Below are 16,458 nucleotides of genomic sequence, written 5' to 3' on the forward strand. Positions count from 1 at the left end.
AGGAGACATCAGTGAGTACCCTTCAAGGCAAGAAGAAGGAAGCAGTGGAAGAAGAAGTAGCAGAGCAGATGGTCAAGACCATGCCAATGTCGCCAGAAAGAAATGCCCGTGAGCCAGGTGCAAAGGACACCGCTGTCAAAGAGACAAGTACAAGGACTGTGGAGAAACAGACCCAAATATTGGGAAATGGCCAGGAAAGCAAGAGAAGGCACCACAAGAAAAGTGGGAGGGCGCCTTCTACATCTGAACCCTTCGTGGCCCATGGATTGCCAACTTGCCTTGAGCAGAAGCCAGAAGCCCTGAAGAGAAGCGTCACTCCAGAGACGTCAGATGACCCCTTGAATAAGCGAGCACGCCCCTCTTCTATGTGCTCCCTGACAAGGAAGCTCATGCGTGGTGTCCAGGGGACCAGGGGAGATGCCACCGGGAATTCTTACAGATCTACCAGAGGTGTCTCCCACCTGTGGAAGAAGACAGGTCCCACCTCAACCCCCTTACATAGATCAGCCTCCTCCTGCTGCCAGAGGGCAGAGAGGCCAACAAAAACTACAGGAGCAGAGGGGCTGGGGCGTCAGCACAGTTGTACCACTCCCCGGGTGGTGGACAAGGAGTCCCAGGGAGACGGCGTTGCCGATGCTACCGCAGGGAAGCAGGAAAAGTCTTCCACTTCACCATCCACCAGTGGCAGCTCTGCGAGCCGCAAATGTAAGTTTCAGCAGCTGCCTTCCGGGCTCAGGGACCCAGTGACCTTGCCTTCACCTCCCCTGCTTGCCTCTCCCATCGCTCCAGAAGACCCTAGCAGAGAGAAGAGAGGGAGGTTTGTCTTGGAGGAGAAGAGTGATGCCTCCTCCAACAGGGTCACCAAGGAGCATGTGGCAACAAAGTCTTGCCTCACTTTGTCCCCGCCTGAAACAGGGCCTGCTTCCTTGCCAGCCTCCCTCCCCAGCCCAGCCCCAGACCCAGGTGCTATCCCGCTGCCGGACAGCCCAAAGCCGATGCAGAATCTGCCGACCCCACCGTCCTCCCCAGGACCTGCTGGTGTGCTCTCCACTGCAGCCCCTGCACCTGCCAAGCCATCTGGCTTCACTTTGTCCCTACCTGAAGCAGGGCCTCCTTCCTTCCCAGACTTCCTCCCAAACCCTGCCCCAGAGCCAGGAGCTACCCCGCTGCTGGCCAGCCCAAAGCAGATGCAGAATATGCCAACCCCATCATCCTCCCCTGGACCTGTTGGAGTGATCACCGCTGCAGTCCCTTCACCTCGGAAGACAAGGAATCTTCTGGCCCCTCTGGATTCTAAATATCCAGGGCCCCTCCCAAATAGCTGTCCAGCATCTTCCCGGAGACTGGCACCTACACACTCCCCTATACCACAAATAGACACCTCATTCCCTGCTTCCAGCACCCATCCCACTCCGCCTCCCACCACTGGAGACAAATGTCAGTCCACACTGGGAGTCCCTAAGAAGCAGAAGAAAGGGGCCACCGTGTCAGCCCTTGTTGGAGATTTTGCAGCTCTTTCCTGTTCTGATAGTGGGCAGTCCCAGCTGCCTAAGCAAAGCAGCCGCCAGCACCCATGCCAATCCGTGAGTCCCCAAACCGTTCAGCCACACTCCAGGGGAGCCAAATCCCAGCCCACAGTGGGATTCCCTAAGAAGCAGAAAAAGGGAGCTGCTGTGTCAGCCCTTATTAGAGCTTTTGCAGCTCTTTCCTGTTCTGATAGTGGGCAGCAACAGGTGCCTAAGGAAAGCAGGCACCAAGGCCCGTGCCAATCAGTGAGCACCCATCCTGTTTCCCCACCCTCTATGGGAGCCAACTCCCAGCCCACAGTGGGAGTCCCTAAGATGCAGAAGAAAGGGGCTGCCATTTCAGCCCTTGTTAGAGCTTTTGCACCTCTTTCCTGTTCTGATAGTGGGCAGCCCCTGTTGCCTAATCAGAGCAGGCGCCAACATCCGTGGCAATCTGTGAGCACCCATCCTGTTTCCCCACCCTCCATGGGAGCCCAGTCCCAGCCCACAATGGGAGTCCCGACGCAGCAGAAGAAGGGGGCTGGTGTGTCAGCCCTTGTTGGAGATTTTGCAGCTCTTTCCTGTTCCGATAGTCTGCAGCCCCAGCTGCCTAAGCAAAGCAGGCACCAACATCTGTGCCAATCTGTCAGCGCGCATCCTGTTTCCACAACCTCCATGGGAGCCCAGTCCACAGTGGGAGTCCCTAAGGAGCAGATGAAAGGGGCTGCCGTGTCAGCCGTTGTTGATTTTGCAGCTCTCTCCTGTTCCGATAGTGGGCAGCCAGAGCTGCCTAAGCAAAGCAAGGGCCAACGCCAGTGCCAATCTCTGAGCGCTCACCCTATTTCCCCACCGTCCATGGGAGCCCAGTCCCAGTCCACAGTGGGACTCCCTAAGGAGGAGAAGAAAGGGGCTGGTGTGTCAGCCCTTGTTGGAGATTTTGCAGATCTTTCCTGTTCTGATGGTGGCCAGCCACAGCTGCCTAAGCAAAGCAGGCACCAAGGTCCGTGCCAATCTGTTAGCGACCATCCTGTTTCCCCACACTCCATAGGAGCACAGTGCCAGCCCACAGTGGGAGTCCCTAAGAAAAAGAAGAAGACGATGGCTGCTTTGTCAGCCCTTGTTGTAGATTTTGCAGATATTTCCTGTTGTGATAATGGGCAGCCCCAGCAACCGAAGCAAAGCAGTCGTCAACACCCGTGCCAATCTGGGAGCGCCCATCCTGGCTCCCCACCCTCCAGGGGAACCGAGGCTCAGCCCACAGTGGCAGTCCCTAAGAAGCAGAAGAATGGGACTGCCGTCTCATCCGTTGTTGGAGATTTTGCAGATCTTTCCTGTTCTGATAGTGGGCAGCCGCAGCTGCCTAAGCAAAGCAAGCACCAACGTCTGTGCCAATCTGTTAGCGACCATCCTGGTTCCCCACACTCCATAGGAGCACAGTGCCAGCCCACAGTGGGAGTCCCTAAGAAAAAGAAGAAAAAGAAGAAGAAGAAGAAGAAGAAGAAGGGGGCTGCGGTGTCAGCCGATGTTGGAGATTTGGCAGATATTTCCTGTTCTGATACTGGGCAGCCCCAGCAGCCTAAGCAAAGCAGGCACCAAGGCCCATGCCAATCTGTGACCACCCATTGTGGTTCCCCACCCTCCATGGGAGCCAAGGCTCAACCCACAATGGGAGTCCCTAAGAAGCAGAAGAAGAAGAAGATGACGACAGCTGCTTTGTCAGCCCTTGTTGTAGATTTTGCAGATATTTCCTGTTCTGATAATGGGCAGCCCCAGGAACCGAAGCAAAGCAGTCGTCAACGCCCGTGCCAATCTGGGAGCGCCCATCCTGGTTCCCCACCCTCCGGGGGAGTCGAGGCTCAGCCCACAGTGGCAGTCCCTAAAAAGCAGAAGAATGGGACTGCCGTCTCATCCGTTGTTGGAGATTTTGCAGATCTTTCCTGTTCTGATAGTGGGCAGCCGCAGCTGCCTAAGCAAAGCAGGCACCAACATCTTTGCCAATCTGTTAGCGACCATCCTGTTTCCCCACACTCCATAGGAGCACAGTGCCAGCCCACAGTGGGAGTCCCTAAGAAAAAGAAGAAGAAGAAGAAGAAGAAGGGGGCTGCGGTGTCAGCCGATGTTGGAGATTTGGCAGATATTTCCTGTTCTGATACTGGGCAGCCCCAGCAGCCTAAGCAAAGCAGGCACCAAGGCCCATGCCAATCTGTGACCACCCATTGTGGTTCCCCACCCTCCATGGGAGCCAAGGCTCAACCCACAATGGGAGTCCCTAAGAAGCAGAAGAAGAAGAAGACGACGACGGCTGCTTTGTCAGCCCTTGTTGAAGATTTTGCAGATATTTCCTGTTGTGATAATGAGCAGCCCCAGCAACCGAAGCAAAGCAGTCGTCAACACCCGTGCCAATCTGGGAGCGCCCATCCTGGCTCCCCACCCTCCAGGGGAGCCGAGGCTCAGCCCACAGTGGCAGTCCCTAAGAAGCAGAAGAAGGGGACTGCCGTCTCATCCGTTGTTGGAGATTTTGCAGATCTTTCCTGTTCTGATAGTGGGCAGCCGCAGCTGCCTAAGCAAAGCAGGCACCAACGTCTGTGCCAATCTGTTAGCGACCATCCTGGTTCCCCACACTCCATAGGAGCACAGTGCCAGCCCACAGTGGGAGTCCCTAAGAAAAAGAAGAAGAAGAAGAAGAAGGGGGCTGCGGTGTCAGCCGATGTTGGAGATTTGGCAGATATTTCCTGTTCTGATACTGGGCAGCCCCAGCAGCCTAAGCAAAGCAGGCACCAAGGCCCATGCCAATCTGTGACCACCCATTGTGGTTCCCCACCCTCCATGGGAGCCAAGGCTCAACCCACAATGGGAGTCCCTAAGAAGCAGAAGAAGAAGAAGACGACGGCTGCTTTGTCAGCCCTTGTTGAAGATTTTGCAGATATTTCCTGTTGTGATAATGGGCAGCCCCAGCAACCGAAGCAAAGCAGTCGTCAACGCCCGTGCCAATCTGGGAGCGCCCATCCTGGTTCCCCACCCTCCGGGGGAGTCGAGGCTCAGCCCACAGTGGCAGTCCCTAAAAAGCAGAAGAATGGGACTGCCGTCTCATCCGTTGTTGGAGATTTTGCAGATCTTTCCTGTTCTGATAGTGGGCAGCCGCAGCTGCCTAAGCAAAGCAGGCACCAACATCTTTGCCAATCTGTTAGCGACCATCCTGTTTCCCCACACTCCATAGGAGCACAGTGCCAGCCCACAGTGGGAGTCCCTAAGAAAAAGAAGAAGAAGAAGAAGAAGGGGGCTGCGGTGTCAGCCGATGTTGGAGATTTGGCAGATATTTCCTGTTCTGATACTGGGCAGCCCCAGCAGCCTAAGCAAAGCAGGCACCAAGGCCCATGCCAATCTGTGACCACCCATTGTGGTTCCCCACCCTCCATGGGAGCCAAGGCTCAACCCACAATGGGAGTCCCTAAGAAGCAGAAGAAGAAGAAGACGACGACGGCTGCTTTGTCAGCCCTTGTTGAAGATTTTGCAGATATTTCCTGTTGTGATAATGGGCAGCCCCAGCAACCGAAGCAAAGCAGTCGTCAACGCCCGTGCCAATCTGGGAGCGCCCATCCTGGTTCCCCACCCTCCGGGGGAGCCGAGGCTCAGCCCACAGTGGCAGTCCCTAAGAAGCAGAAGAATGGGACTGCCGTCTCATCCGTTGTTGGAGATTTTGCAGATCTTTCCTGTTCTGATAGTGGGCAGCTGCAGCTGCCTAAGCAAAGCAGGCACCAACGTCTGTGCCAATCTGTTAGCGACCATCCTGTTTCCCCACACTCCATAGGAGCACAGTGCCAGCCCACAGTGGGAGTCCCTAAGAAAAAGAAAAAGAAGAAGAAGAAGAAGAAGGAGAAGAAGAAAAAGAAGAAGAAGAAGGGGGCTGCGGTGTCAGCCGATGTTGGAGATTTGGCAGATATTTCCTGTTCTGATACTGGGCAGCCCCAGCAGCCTAAGCAAAGCAGGCACCAAGGCCCATGCCAATCTGTGACCACCCATTGTGGTTCCCCACCCTCCATGGGAGCCAAGGCTCAACCCACAATGGGAGTCCCTAAGAAGCAGAAGAAGAAGAAGACGACGACAGCTGCTTTGTCAGCCCTTGTTGTAGATTTTGCAGATATTTCCTGTTCTGATAATGGGCAGCCCCAGCAACCGAAGCAAAGCAGTCGTCAACACCCGTGCCAATCTGGGAGCGCCCATCCTGGCTCCCCACCCTCCAGGGGAGCCGAGGCTCAGCCCACAGTGGCAGTCCCTAAGAAGCAGAAGAAGGGGACTGCCGTCTCATCCGTTGTTGGAGATTTTGCAGATCTTTCCTGTTCTGATAGTGGGCAGCCGCAGCTGCCTAAGCAAAGCAGGCACCAACGTCTGTGCCAATCTGTTAGCGACCATCCTGGTTCCCCACACTCCATAGGAGCACAGTGCCAGCCCACAGTGGGAGTCCCTAAGAAAAAGAAGAAGAAGAAGAAGAAGGGGGCTGCGGTGTCAGCCGATGTTGGAGATTTGGCAGATATTTCCTGTTCTGATACTGGGCAGCCCCAGCAGCCTAAGCAAAGCAGGCACCAAGGCCCATGCCAATCTGTGACCACCCATTGTGGTTCCCCACCCTCCATGGGAGCCAAGGCTCAACCCACAATGGGAGTCCCTAAGAAGCAGAAGAAGAAAAAGAAGACGACGGCTGCTTTGTCAGCCCTTGTTGAAGATTTTGCAGATATTTCCTGTTGTGATAATGGGCAGCCCCAGCAACCGAAGCAAAGCAGTCGTCAACGCCCGTGCCAATCTGGGAGCACCCATCCTGGTTCCCCACCCTCCGGGGGAGCCGAGGCTCAGCCCACAGTGGCAGTCCCTAAGAAGCAGAAGAAGGGGACTGCCGTCTCATCCGTTGTTGGAGATTTTGCAGATCTTTCCTGTTCTGATAGTGGGCAGCCGCAGCTGCCTAAGCAAAGCAGGCACCAACATCTTTGCCAATCTGTTAGCGACCATCCTGTTTCCCCACACTCCATAGGAGCACAGTGCCAGCCCACAGTGGGAGTCCCTAAGAAAAAGAAGAAGAAGAAGAAGAAGAAGAAGAAGGGGGCTGCGGTGTCAGCCGATGTTGGAGATTTGGCAGATATTTCCTGTTCTGATACTGGGCAGCCCCAGCAGCCTAAGCAAAGCAGGCACCAAGGCCCATGCCAATCTGTGACCACCCATTGTGGTTCCCCACCCTCCATGGGAGCCAAGGCTCAACCCACAATGGGAGTCCCTAAGAAGCAGAAGAAGAAGAAGACGACGACGGCTGCTTTGTCAGCCCTTGTTGTAGATTTTGAAGATATTTCCTGTTCTGATAATGGGCAGCCCCAGGAACCGAAGCAAAGCAGTCGTCAACGCCCGTGCCAATCTGGGAGCGCCCATCCTGGTTCCCCACCCTCCGGGGGAGTCGAGGCTCAGCCCACAGTGGCAGTCCCTAAGAAGCAGAAGAATGGGACTGCCGTCTCATCCGTTGTTGGAGATTTTGCAGATCTTTCCTGTTCTGATAGTGGGCAGCTGCAGCTGCCTAAGCAAAGCAGGCACCAACGTCTGTGCCAATCTGTTAGCGACCATCCTGGTTCCCCACACTCCATAGGAGCACAGTGCCAGCCCACAGTGGGAGTCCCTAAGAAAAAGAAGAAGAAGAAGAAGAAGGGGGCTGCGGTGTCAGCCGATGTTGGAGATTTGGCAGATATTTCCTGTTCTGATAGTGGGCAGCTCCAGCAGCCTAAGCAAAGCAGGCACCAAGGCCCGTGCCAATCTGTGAGCACGCATCCTAGGTCCCCACCCTCCATGGGAGCCAAGGCTCAACCCACAATGGGAGTCCCTAAGAAGCAGAAGAAGAAGAAGAGGGTTGCTGTGTCAGCCCTTGTTGTAGATTTTGCAGATATTTCCTGTTCTGATAATGGACAGCCCCAGCAACTGAAGCAAAGCAGTCGCCAAGGCCCGTGCCAATCTCTGAGCGCCCATCCTGGTTCCCCACCCTCCATGGGAGCAAAGACTCAGCCCACAGTAGCAGTCCCTAAGAAGCAGCAGAAGAAGGCTGCCTTGACAGCTGTTGTTGGAGATTTTGCAGATCTTTCATGTTCTGATAGTGGGCAGCCACAGCCGCCTAAGCAAAGCAATAGCCAACGCCAGTGCCAATCTGCGAGCGCCCATCCTGTTTCCCCACCCTGTGTAGGACCCCAGTCCCAACCCACAGTGGGAATCCCTAAGGAGCAGAAGGGGGCTGCTGTGTCAGCCCCTGTTGGAGATTTTGCAGCCCTTTCCTGTTCTGATAGTGGGCAGCTCCAGCAGCCTAAGCAAAGCAGGCACCAAGGTACCTGCCAATCTCTAAGCACTCATCCTGTTTCCCCATCCTCCATGGCAGCCAAGGCCCAGCCCCTAGTGGGAGTCCCTAAGAAGCAAAGGAAGGGGCCCACCGAGTCATCCCTTGTTGGAGATTTTGCAGCTCTTCCCTTCTCTGAGAGTGAGCAGCCCCAGCCACCTAAGCAGCGCAGGCAAAAGCGCCTGTGCCAGTCTGTGAGCGCCCATCCTGTTTCCCCACCCTCCCTGGAAGCCAAATCCCAGCCCACGATGGGAGTCGTCTAGAAGCAGAAGAAGGGGGCCACCATGTCACCCCTTGTTAGAACTTTTCCAGTTCTCTCCTATGCCAGTACTGTGCAGCACCAACACCTGGGCCAATTCGTGAGGACTTAGGTGGCTATGGTTTCTAAACTTTCCTTAATCTGAGTGGCATGGCTCTTGCTTGTGTAAATTATTAGTAGATATTTATCTATTTGTTTAAGAATAAAAATTTGTTTCTGTATTTCACCTGAACTGCTTTTGAAATTCTTCAACCTTGGGTCCCTGGGTGGTTAAGCACAAATGATACTGATTAGGAGTTAGCTCTGTAGATAAGGTAGTTATGCCTGTGTGAAGAAGGGGCTCACGTCTGTCCCTGGCAGCTCTCCCGAGGGGCCTGATGGCTTTCTGAACCCATTGTGTAAAGGTAATAGTCATTTTCAAGACCCAGTGATGCTGCTGGAACCAGTCCCCTGCCTCCTTAGCAGGGCTTGAATATCATGTGGCAGGGCACTGCCCATCACCTCCAAGAGTGCCGACTAAACAACACACTTAACCCTGGGAGCTGTGAAAGGAGCCTGGACCTCAATACCTGTTCGCGTGGGAGAAGGCAGGTGGGTCAAGGACTGGAAATGAAGCCTCTCCCTGTACCTCACCTGCAAAGAGGTAACAAGGTAGAGAGGCAGTGCCTTTGCCCTGGGCGCCCCTGCCAGCATGCAGCCCAGCGTCATGAGCACCAGGGCCATTTTTCCCTTCCTGGCAGCCACTGCCTCTGGCTTCAGGGCCAGCACCCAGAACACCAGCCCGGGATCAGTATCTCCTTGTTTAGCAGCTCCACTATGTCCCCTTTCACATTTCGGGGCTTGGAAGCCTAGCCCCTTGCTGCAGGAGCATCGTCCCAGAGCAGGCAAGATGCCCGCCGCTGTTCGCAGATGCCTCCTCACCAGCCCGCACTGCAGGCTGCCTGTGCCCCCTGGGCTTGTATGTGCCAGTGCTGCTTCTGTGTTGGTGCTGATGCTCACATGGATTTCTCTTACAGGCTTAGCGGAAGAGCTGAATTGTATGTGTCCTGTGCCCTGCAAGTGGGGACAGAATTGTCTGCAGTGTCCTGGGCATGGAAACTGAATGTCAACTGTGACACTGCCTAATGGACACATTGCCTGGTCACTGAGTTCAGTTAAGTACACATGTTATGACTAGGAGTGACCTGTCTAGTTAAGGTAGTTATGCCTGCCTGAAGAAGTGTCTCAGTGCTGTCCCTGTCAGCTTCTGGACATGCCTAAATGCCTTCTATCTTTTCTTTTCTTTTCTTCCTTATTTTTTGCTGCTGGGATCGAACCCAGGGCCTCGCACATGCTAGGCAAGCGCTGTACCACCAAGCTACCTGAACGCCTTCTAGACACATTTTATAAAATTAGTTCTCATTTTAAAAGCGTGATACAGTTGTAACCAGTGCCCTCTATCTTCCACTCTCACCCCCAAGATTGCTAACAGAGGCTGACTCAGAACTTCATGGCATCAACTGAGCTGTGTAATGTGTTGGCAGGATAGTCAAGGTTGTTTGTTTTTTTTCTTCTGTCTGCCAAGCAGCAACCCCTGAGTACAAAACTGATCACTGCCACAAAATTTTTTCCTGAAATATTTTAAGTATGAATGCATGTGCATAATTCTTATAATTTTTTACAATTTTTTAAAAGTAAAAATTCACTTGTGTAGTTAAGTTAAGCTGCTTTTTAAATTTCATCAGTGACATGGGTCACCGGGGTGATTAAGTACAAGTGGTATTAACTAGGACTGAGCTGTCATGCTAAGGTTGTTATACCTGTGTGAGGAAGGGTCCCAGTGCTGACCCTGGCAGCTTTCCCATCCTGCCTGAGCACCTTGTGAACAAATCTTATAAACGTAGTTTTCATTTTAGAAACGTGATGTCGCAATGACCAGTCCCCTGCTTTCATGTCTGGCATTGAAGATCTCGTGTCAGGGCAATACCCATCTCATCTCCAAGATCGTAGACTAAGGTATCAAGCTTGGCCCTTTGGAACTGAGCAAGGAGCCTGGACTTCAAGTCCTCAATACCTGATAGCATGAGAGGGGGTAGGGCAGAAGTGGGCTAGAAATGATGCCTCTACCTGCACCATGGTTCATGGGAAACCTCTTACTTTACCCTGAGCTAGTTTACCTCAGCTGCACAAGATGTGAGAAAGGTAGTCCTTCCCTGCAGTGGAAAACAATATGAGGCTAGGCCTTCCCATTGCAACTTCTTTCTTCTAAAATACAGTATTTACTATGAATATTAGATTTTTCTCTTTACTTACATCATTAACAGTTTTAGAAACTGTGATCTATCAAATATTAAGGAAAAAGGAGTTTTTGCAGTGCCTGGTTTTGATCACAAGGCCTTGTGCTTGTCAGGTAGGTGCTCTCTCACTTGAGCTAGGCCCCAGCTCAAGAACACACAAAAACAAACTTTTAAATTCCTCCCTACGCATTACACAGCTGAGTTAATGCGGTTCAAGCTCAACATCAATATATGCAAATCAAGAAAACAAGGAGAAATCATCTAGGCCCACTTAGAATGGTTTGTGTCAAAAACAAAAAATAACAAATGTTGGTAAGGATAGAGAAAAAAGAAAATTTTATGCACTATTAGTGCCAGTGTAAGTAGTGCAGCTATCTATCAAAACAGAATGGAGAATTTAAACAAACTAAAAAGAGAACTGCCACGAGGTCAAGCATTCCCACTAACAGGTGTACACCCAAGGAAATGGATTCAGTAAGTGGGAGAGACATCTGTGGTCCCATGCTGGTTGCAGTATAATTCATAATAACCAAGATGAGCCATCACCAATGAATAAAACCAAAAAGTGGATATCAGTAGGAATATACATATACAATGAAATATTTTCAGCAGTAACTGGGAAAATGTCATTGGCAGCAATGTGGATATACCTAGAAGACACTATTTTAAATGAAGTAAGTCAGGGAGAGGAAGAAATACACCACATGTTCTCATTATTTCTGGAAGCTAAAAGAGTTGATCACATCACAGTCCTCAGTAGACCAGAGTCATTAGACGTTACAAAGGCTATGGGGGAGAAGGAGAGAAAACGATTGGAAAAACAGGTACTTAAGTACAGTTAAATGGGGGAATTAGTGCTAATGCTCTATAGCACAGAAGGGGTAACTGTGGTCCTCAACAGTTTCTTACACATTTCAAAAGAGCTAGAGTAGAATTTGAAAGTTCCCAGCAAATACAAACGAAAATACTAGAGGAAATGGGAATACTAATTAATGTATCCAATCAACAGACATTATATACATGTCTCAAATTATTATTGTGCCCCATATTAAACAAGTATGTGTCCGTTAAAAATTACTGGCTGGGCATGGTGACACATGTCTTTATCCCAGTATTATGAGTTTGAGCCATGAAGAATGTGAGTTGCAGGACATCCTACTCTAGAAAGCAAGTTCAAGGCCAGACTGGGCAACAAGTCCCTGCTGAAAGAAAAGAAAAAAAGGGAACAGTGAAAATTAAGGAGTGGGGATGTAGCTGCAAGGTTCAGACCTAACCTAGCCTGCATGTGGCTCTAAGTTTACTCCCTGCACAAGGAATGGGGAATTTAATAAAAAGGAAAAAATATACAATGGACTTTGGTAGCCAAGGGTGGATCGTTCCAAAGAAAATCTCCAATGCTCAGGATACACAGAGCTCAGTACTGTACTGTGAATCTTTCTACCCAACTTCTGCTAAAGACATGTTGTCTTTCAACAATTCTCACAGTTTTACTTTATCCATAAATTAAACACATTCACTATAGATAGCTGCACAAAATTTAGGGCAGAGAATCAGAAGAACATACAACAAAATAACACAAAAGATGATCACAGGGGAATGACAGAGATAGAACACATTACTTCAGCTGTGTGAGGTTAAAGCAGAAATTTAAATTTTTTTACACTTTAAAAATTTAAATTTTGGGGCTTCGCCATGGCACGAGTGCTAGTGTGCCTACTTTGAAGTCAGGAAAAGGCACTGACTTCAAAATCCAAGCAGTACAAAAAATATTTCCTTAAATATTTTGACACATCATATAGGTTCTAAAAATTCTTAATGATATTAGTAAGGAGAAAACAAAAATCTCATTTTCATAGTAAAATCTGAGCTTGACAAGAAAGAAGTCGAAGTGGGAAGACCCAGAATCCTGCTCCTGTCTTGTGCAGGAAGCTAAGTGCTCATGCACAGCCTGTGGTGGAGGTAAACTAGCTCAGAGGAAACTAAGAGGCTCCGGGTTATGTGAGTTGCAGGGAGGGGCTTCATGTCTACCCCATGTCCCACCTGCCCTCTCCCCTGCTCACAGGTTTTGAAGACATGAAGTCCAGGTTCCTTCCTCAGCTCAGCAGAGCCAATCCTGACCCCTTACATGCCAATTCCTGGTGCCATGCCACAAGACAACCAACCCCAGGTACAGAGAGAGGGGACTGATTACAAGGACATCACATTATTTATAAAATAAGGATTCCTTTTAACAATGTGTCCAGAAGGTGCTCAGGTGCCTCAGGAAACCTGCCGAGGACCCCACTGAGCCCTTCTTCACACAGGCATAACTACCTTAACCAGACAGCTAACTCCTAGTGTATACCATTTATACTTAACCACCCCAGTGACCTAAACTTGAAGGAATTTAAACGGCACTTTCGCCAAAATACAAAAACTAAAATTTTATTCTGCTAATAATGTAGGAATGTTCCTTTTTAATTATACAGACACATTCATACATCTCACAAACAGGACTAGCACAGCAGCAAGGTTCTGGGACCTGGCACTGGAAAAGCCTTTTTGCCCTTCTGCTCTTGCTTTGATGATAACACCAGTAGGAGTAGAAATCTCTTTGGAAACTAGGCCCTAATTTCTCACATCTGTAATGCAACAGCTGCTAAGGAGGCTGAGATCTGGAGGAGAGTGTTCAAGATCAGCTGGACAGAAATTTCAGGAGACCCTATCTCAATGGGAAAACCTGGCTGCCGTTCTATTTATGCAAGAAGCTTAAAATAGTTGAATTGCTGTCCAGGCTGGACTGGGAAAACCTAAAATGTAACTCCAAAACAACCAGAGTACAAGGCCTGGAGGAATTGTTCAAGTAAAGACCATTTGCCCAGAAAACGCCAAGCCCTGAGTTCAAACCCTTAAATCATAAAAAAAAAAAAAAAACCCAAACACAACAACAACAAAACACAAAGAAATCTTTAGGTGAACAAAAAAAGAAAAAGGAGGAAAGAGGAGAGAGAGAAGCAGATGGTATCCACTGGCCCAATGATTCCAATGAGATTCTTTCAACGTATTTATTGCTCCTGGTCCTCATTTAGGCTACTATGGCTATGTAATCATCCTCAAACTTAGTAGCTTTAAAACGCCCATTTTCTTTCATTCTGCCAATAGATCTGTGGGTTTGCTGGTCCAGTTGGTGCAGTTTTCACCTCCGTGCAATATGGCTTTCAGCTGTGTTCATCTGGCATCCCGCTGGGCTTGGTTGTTCCTTTCCACAGCAGACAGGGATGCTGGCAGCTCAGTGGGACAGTGGGCTGCAGTATTTTCCATGTGGCTTGTGAGTTTTGCAGCATGGCAGCTGGGAAGAAAGGAAGGAAGGAAAAGCTGCCAGTCCTCTTAAAGTTCATACCTGTTGTCTTTCCCTCTACAATGTTTCAGATTTTTTCAATCTGACCTTGTACTTCCCTGGGAAAACTCCCTTTTACATCTGATATCACCCCACTCTGTTATCCTGAAAACTCTCCTATATTCCATAATGACAACTCACTTTGTGTTCTGCTTACTTTGCATCTCATTGGTTTCAAGTTTTTGACCATTTGCTTGGTACCTTTTAATTTTGCTATTTTAATTATATCCATTCAGCTAAGATGATTTGTAATAAAATACTGAGCCAGGCTCTGGTGGCTCATGTCTGTAATCCTAGCTACTCAGGAGGCAGAGATCAGGAGGAGCTCCGTTTGAAGACAGCCTAGGCAAATAGTTCATGAGACCCTAGCTCAAAAAAACCCATCACAAAAAAAAAAAAAAGACTGGCTTAAGATGTAGGCACTGAGTTCAAATCCAGTATTGCAAAACAAAAAACAAGACAAAAAAAAAAAAAAGAAAAGGAAAAGAAACACCTGACATAGGCTAGTTATGAAGTAGAGAGATATAATTAATCCCCAGGCTTGGAAGTTCAAGTCCCAGGTTGGGTGCCCAGGTTGGGTGGATGGTAATTTCAGGAATGCATTGTGGAATGAACAGTCACGATTCAAGCCAGGAAGCCAAAGAGAGGGGACAGGTCAGTTCCCACAATCTTCTACTGATTCTCTTTCAGAGAACAGAGTTGTTCTTTCATGAATATTTTCCAGAAATATTTTCTTAATATTAAAAATCACAAAGCTCTCACATACATAAGAATATATTGCCCAAATCATTGTTTACATTTGAAAAATATCCTGGCTAAATTAAAATTTCTTATTCAATTTTTTCTCAACATTGTTCCATTAGCTTGTTCATTTACTGTTGCTATGGATAAAAGTGTAAGGCCTGACAAATATATAAATATACATGTGTTACATATTTCTGTAAAGTGACAGTTTCTTCTACATGAATGCTTCTAAGACATTTTTCATTTTTGCAGTTCAATTACTTCATCAGGATATGTCTCCATCTTAGGTAGAACTCATCCCCATTGATTTGATACATTGTTTTAACCTGAGGATTTAGAACTTCACTTTCAGGACACTCTCCATCTATATTACCTTGGAGTAACTTCCGGCCACTTTATATTGTTTTTTTCTGAGACACTTATTATGAGTGTGCTCAATCTTCCTCTTTCTTTTTACATCTGTAACTCAGATGGTAGCAAAGGCCACCTGGCCCTAGCTTAGAGCTCTAGATAACTGGTGACCTCCCAGCTGGTTTCAGGGCACTCAAAACACCAAAGACCTTACAATTTCAATTAAATCCTCTGTGTCTGTGTTACTGGAAGGCCTGGCCATAAAGCCTGGCTAAAGTTCTCATCCCTTGCCTCACTGAGTATAGGGGTACCTACTCTACAAAGAGAGTTCAAGAGCAGATTGGAACAACATAGCCAGTCCCTGCTTAAAGGAAAAAAAAAAAAAGGAAGAGTAAACTTAAGGACTGGGATGTAGCTCAGAGGTACTGAGCTTACCTAGCATGCATGTGGCCCTGTGTTTATTCTTTGCACAAGAGATGCAGTATATTAAAAGAAAAAATATATACAGTGAACTTTTGGTAGCCACATGTGTGTAATTTCAAGGAAAATCCGCAACTGCTCAGGACGCACAGAGTTCTGTACTAAATTGTGATGGCTTGATTTATTTTTCCAATAATGCCTATCATCCAACTTCTGCTAAAGACATGCTGTCTTTCAACAACTGTCACATTTTCAACTTATCCATAAATTAATCAGATTCACTCTTACCTTGGTTTGGGCTTTCTTTGTTTTGGGGAGGCATATTTTCACAAAATTTAGGACAAAGAAACACAAGATCACACAATAACTAAATACAATAACTGTGTGGGGAAAGGGGAATGATAGAGATTTGCTCATCAAGTGAGCTGTATAATGTTTAAGCAGAAATTTACTATTTTTGTTTTTGAAACTTCTTTTGGACTTGGGCATGGCACAAGTAGTAGAGCACCTGCCTAGCAAGCATGAGGCACCGAGTTCAAAACTCAAGCAGTATGAAAAACGTTTTCTTAAATATTGTGACAGATCACAGGTTCCAGGTTCAAGGTTTCTTCAGTCTCTTGGAAGGGTGTGTGTGTGAAGTTAGACTCCATGCCTGAATGGCAACAATGGGCTCTCTTCCTTTCTTCAAGTCAGGGGGACCATGTCTTCTTTTCCACAGACATACCTGACTTGTATTCTTTGTAATGTGACATAGCCAACTTCAACAGACTGCTGTCAAGAATTCTGTCCTCACGTTCACAACCTTCCTTGATCTTTTGTGCCCTAATTCCTCTAAATGCTCCAATGTTCCCTGAACCTGCAAGTATGGATGCCAAATGTCTCCGATGTTTACAGGCCTTTCTAGATGACCCTAGCTCTCTTTTGTCCCAAGAGAGCAATGAGATATTATCAGAACCTGTTAGAAAGCTTTTATAAAAAAAAATCAGAAAATAACAAATGTTGATGAGGATATGGAGAAAAGGAAACATTTATGCACTACTAGTGCAAATGTCAATTACTACACCTATTATGCAAAAGAGGATGAAGAATTCAAAAAAATAAAAAACCCTCATAAAAGAACTGCTCTAAAATCAAGGAAACTCAAATTGACATCTGTACTTCCATGTTTTTGC

Source organism: Castor canadensis, chromosome 4 (assembly GCF_047511655.1).
Source record: "Castor canadensis chromosome 4, mCasCan1.hap1v2, whole genome shotgun sequence".
NCBI classification, from domain to species: domain Eukaryota; kingdom Metazoa; phylum Chordata; class Mammalia; order Rodentia; family Castoridae; genus Castor; species Castor canadensis.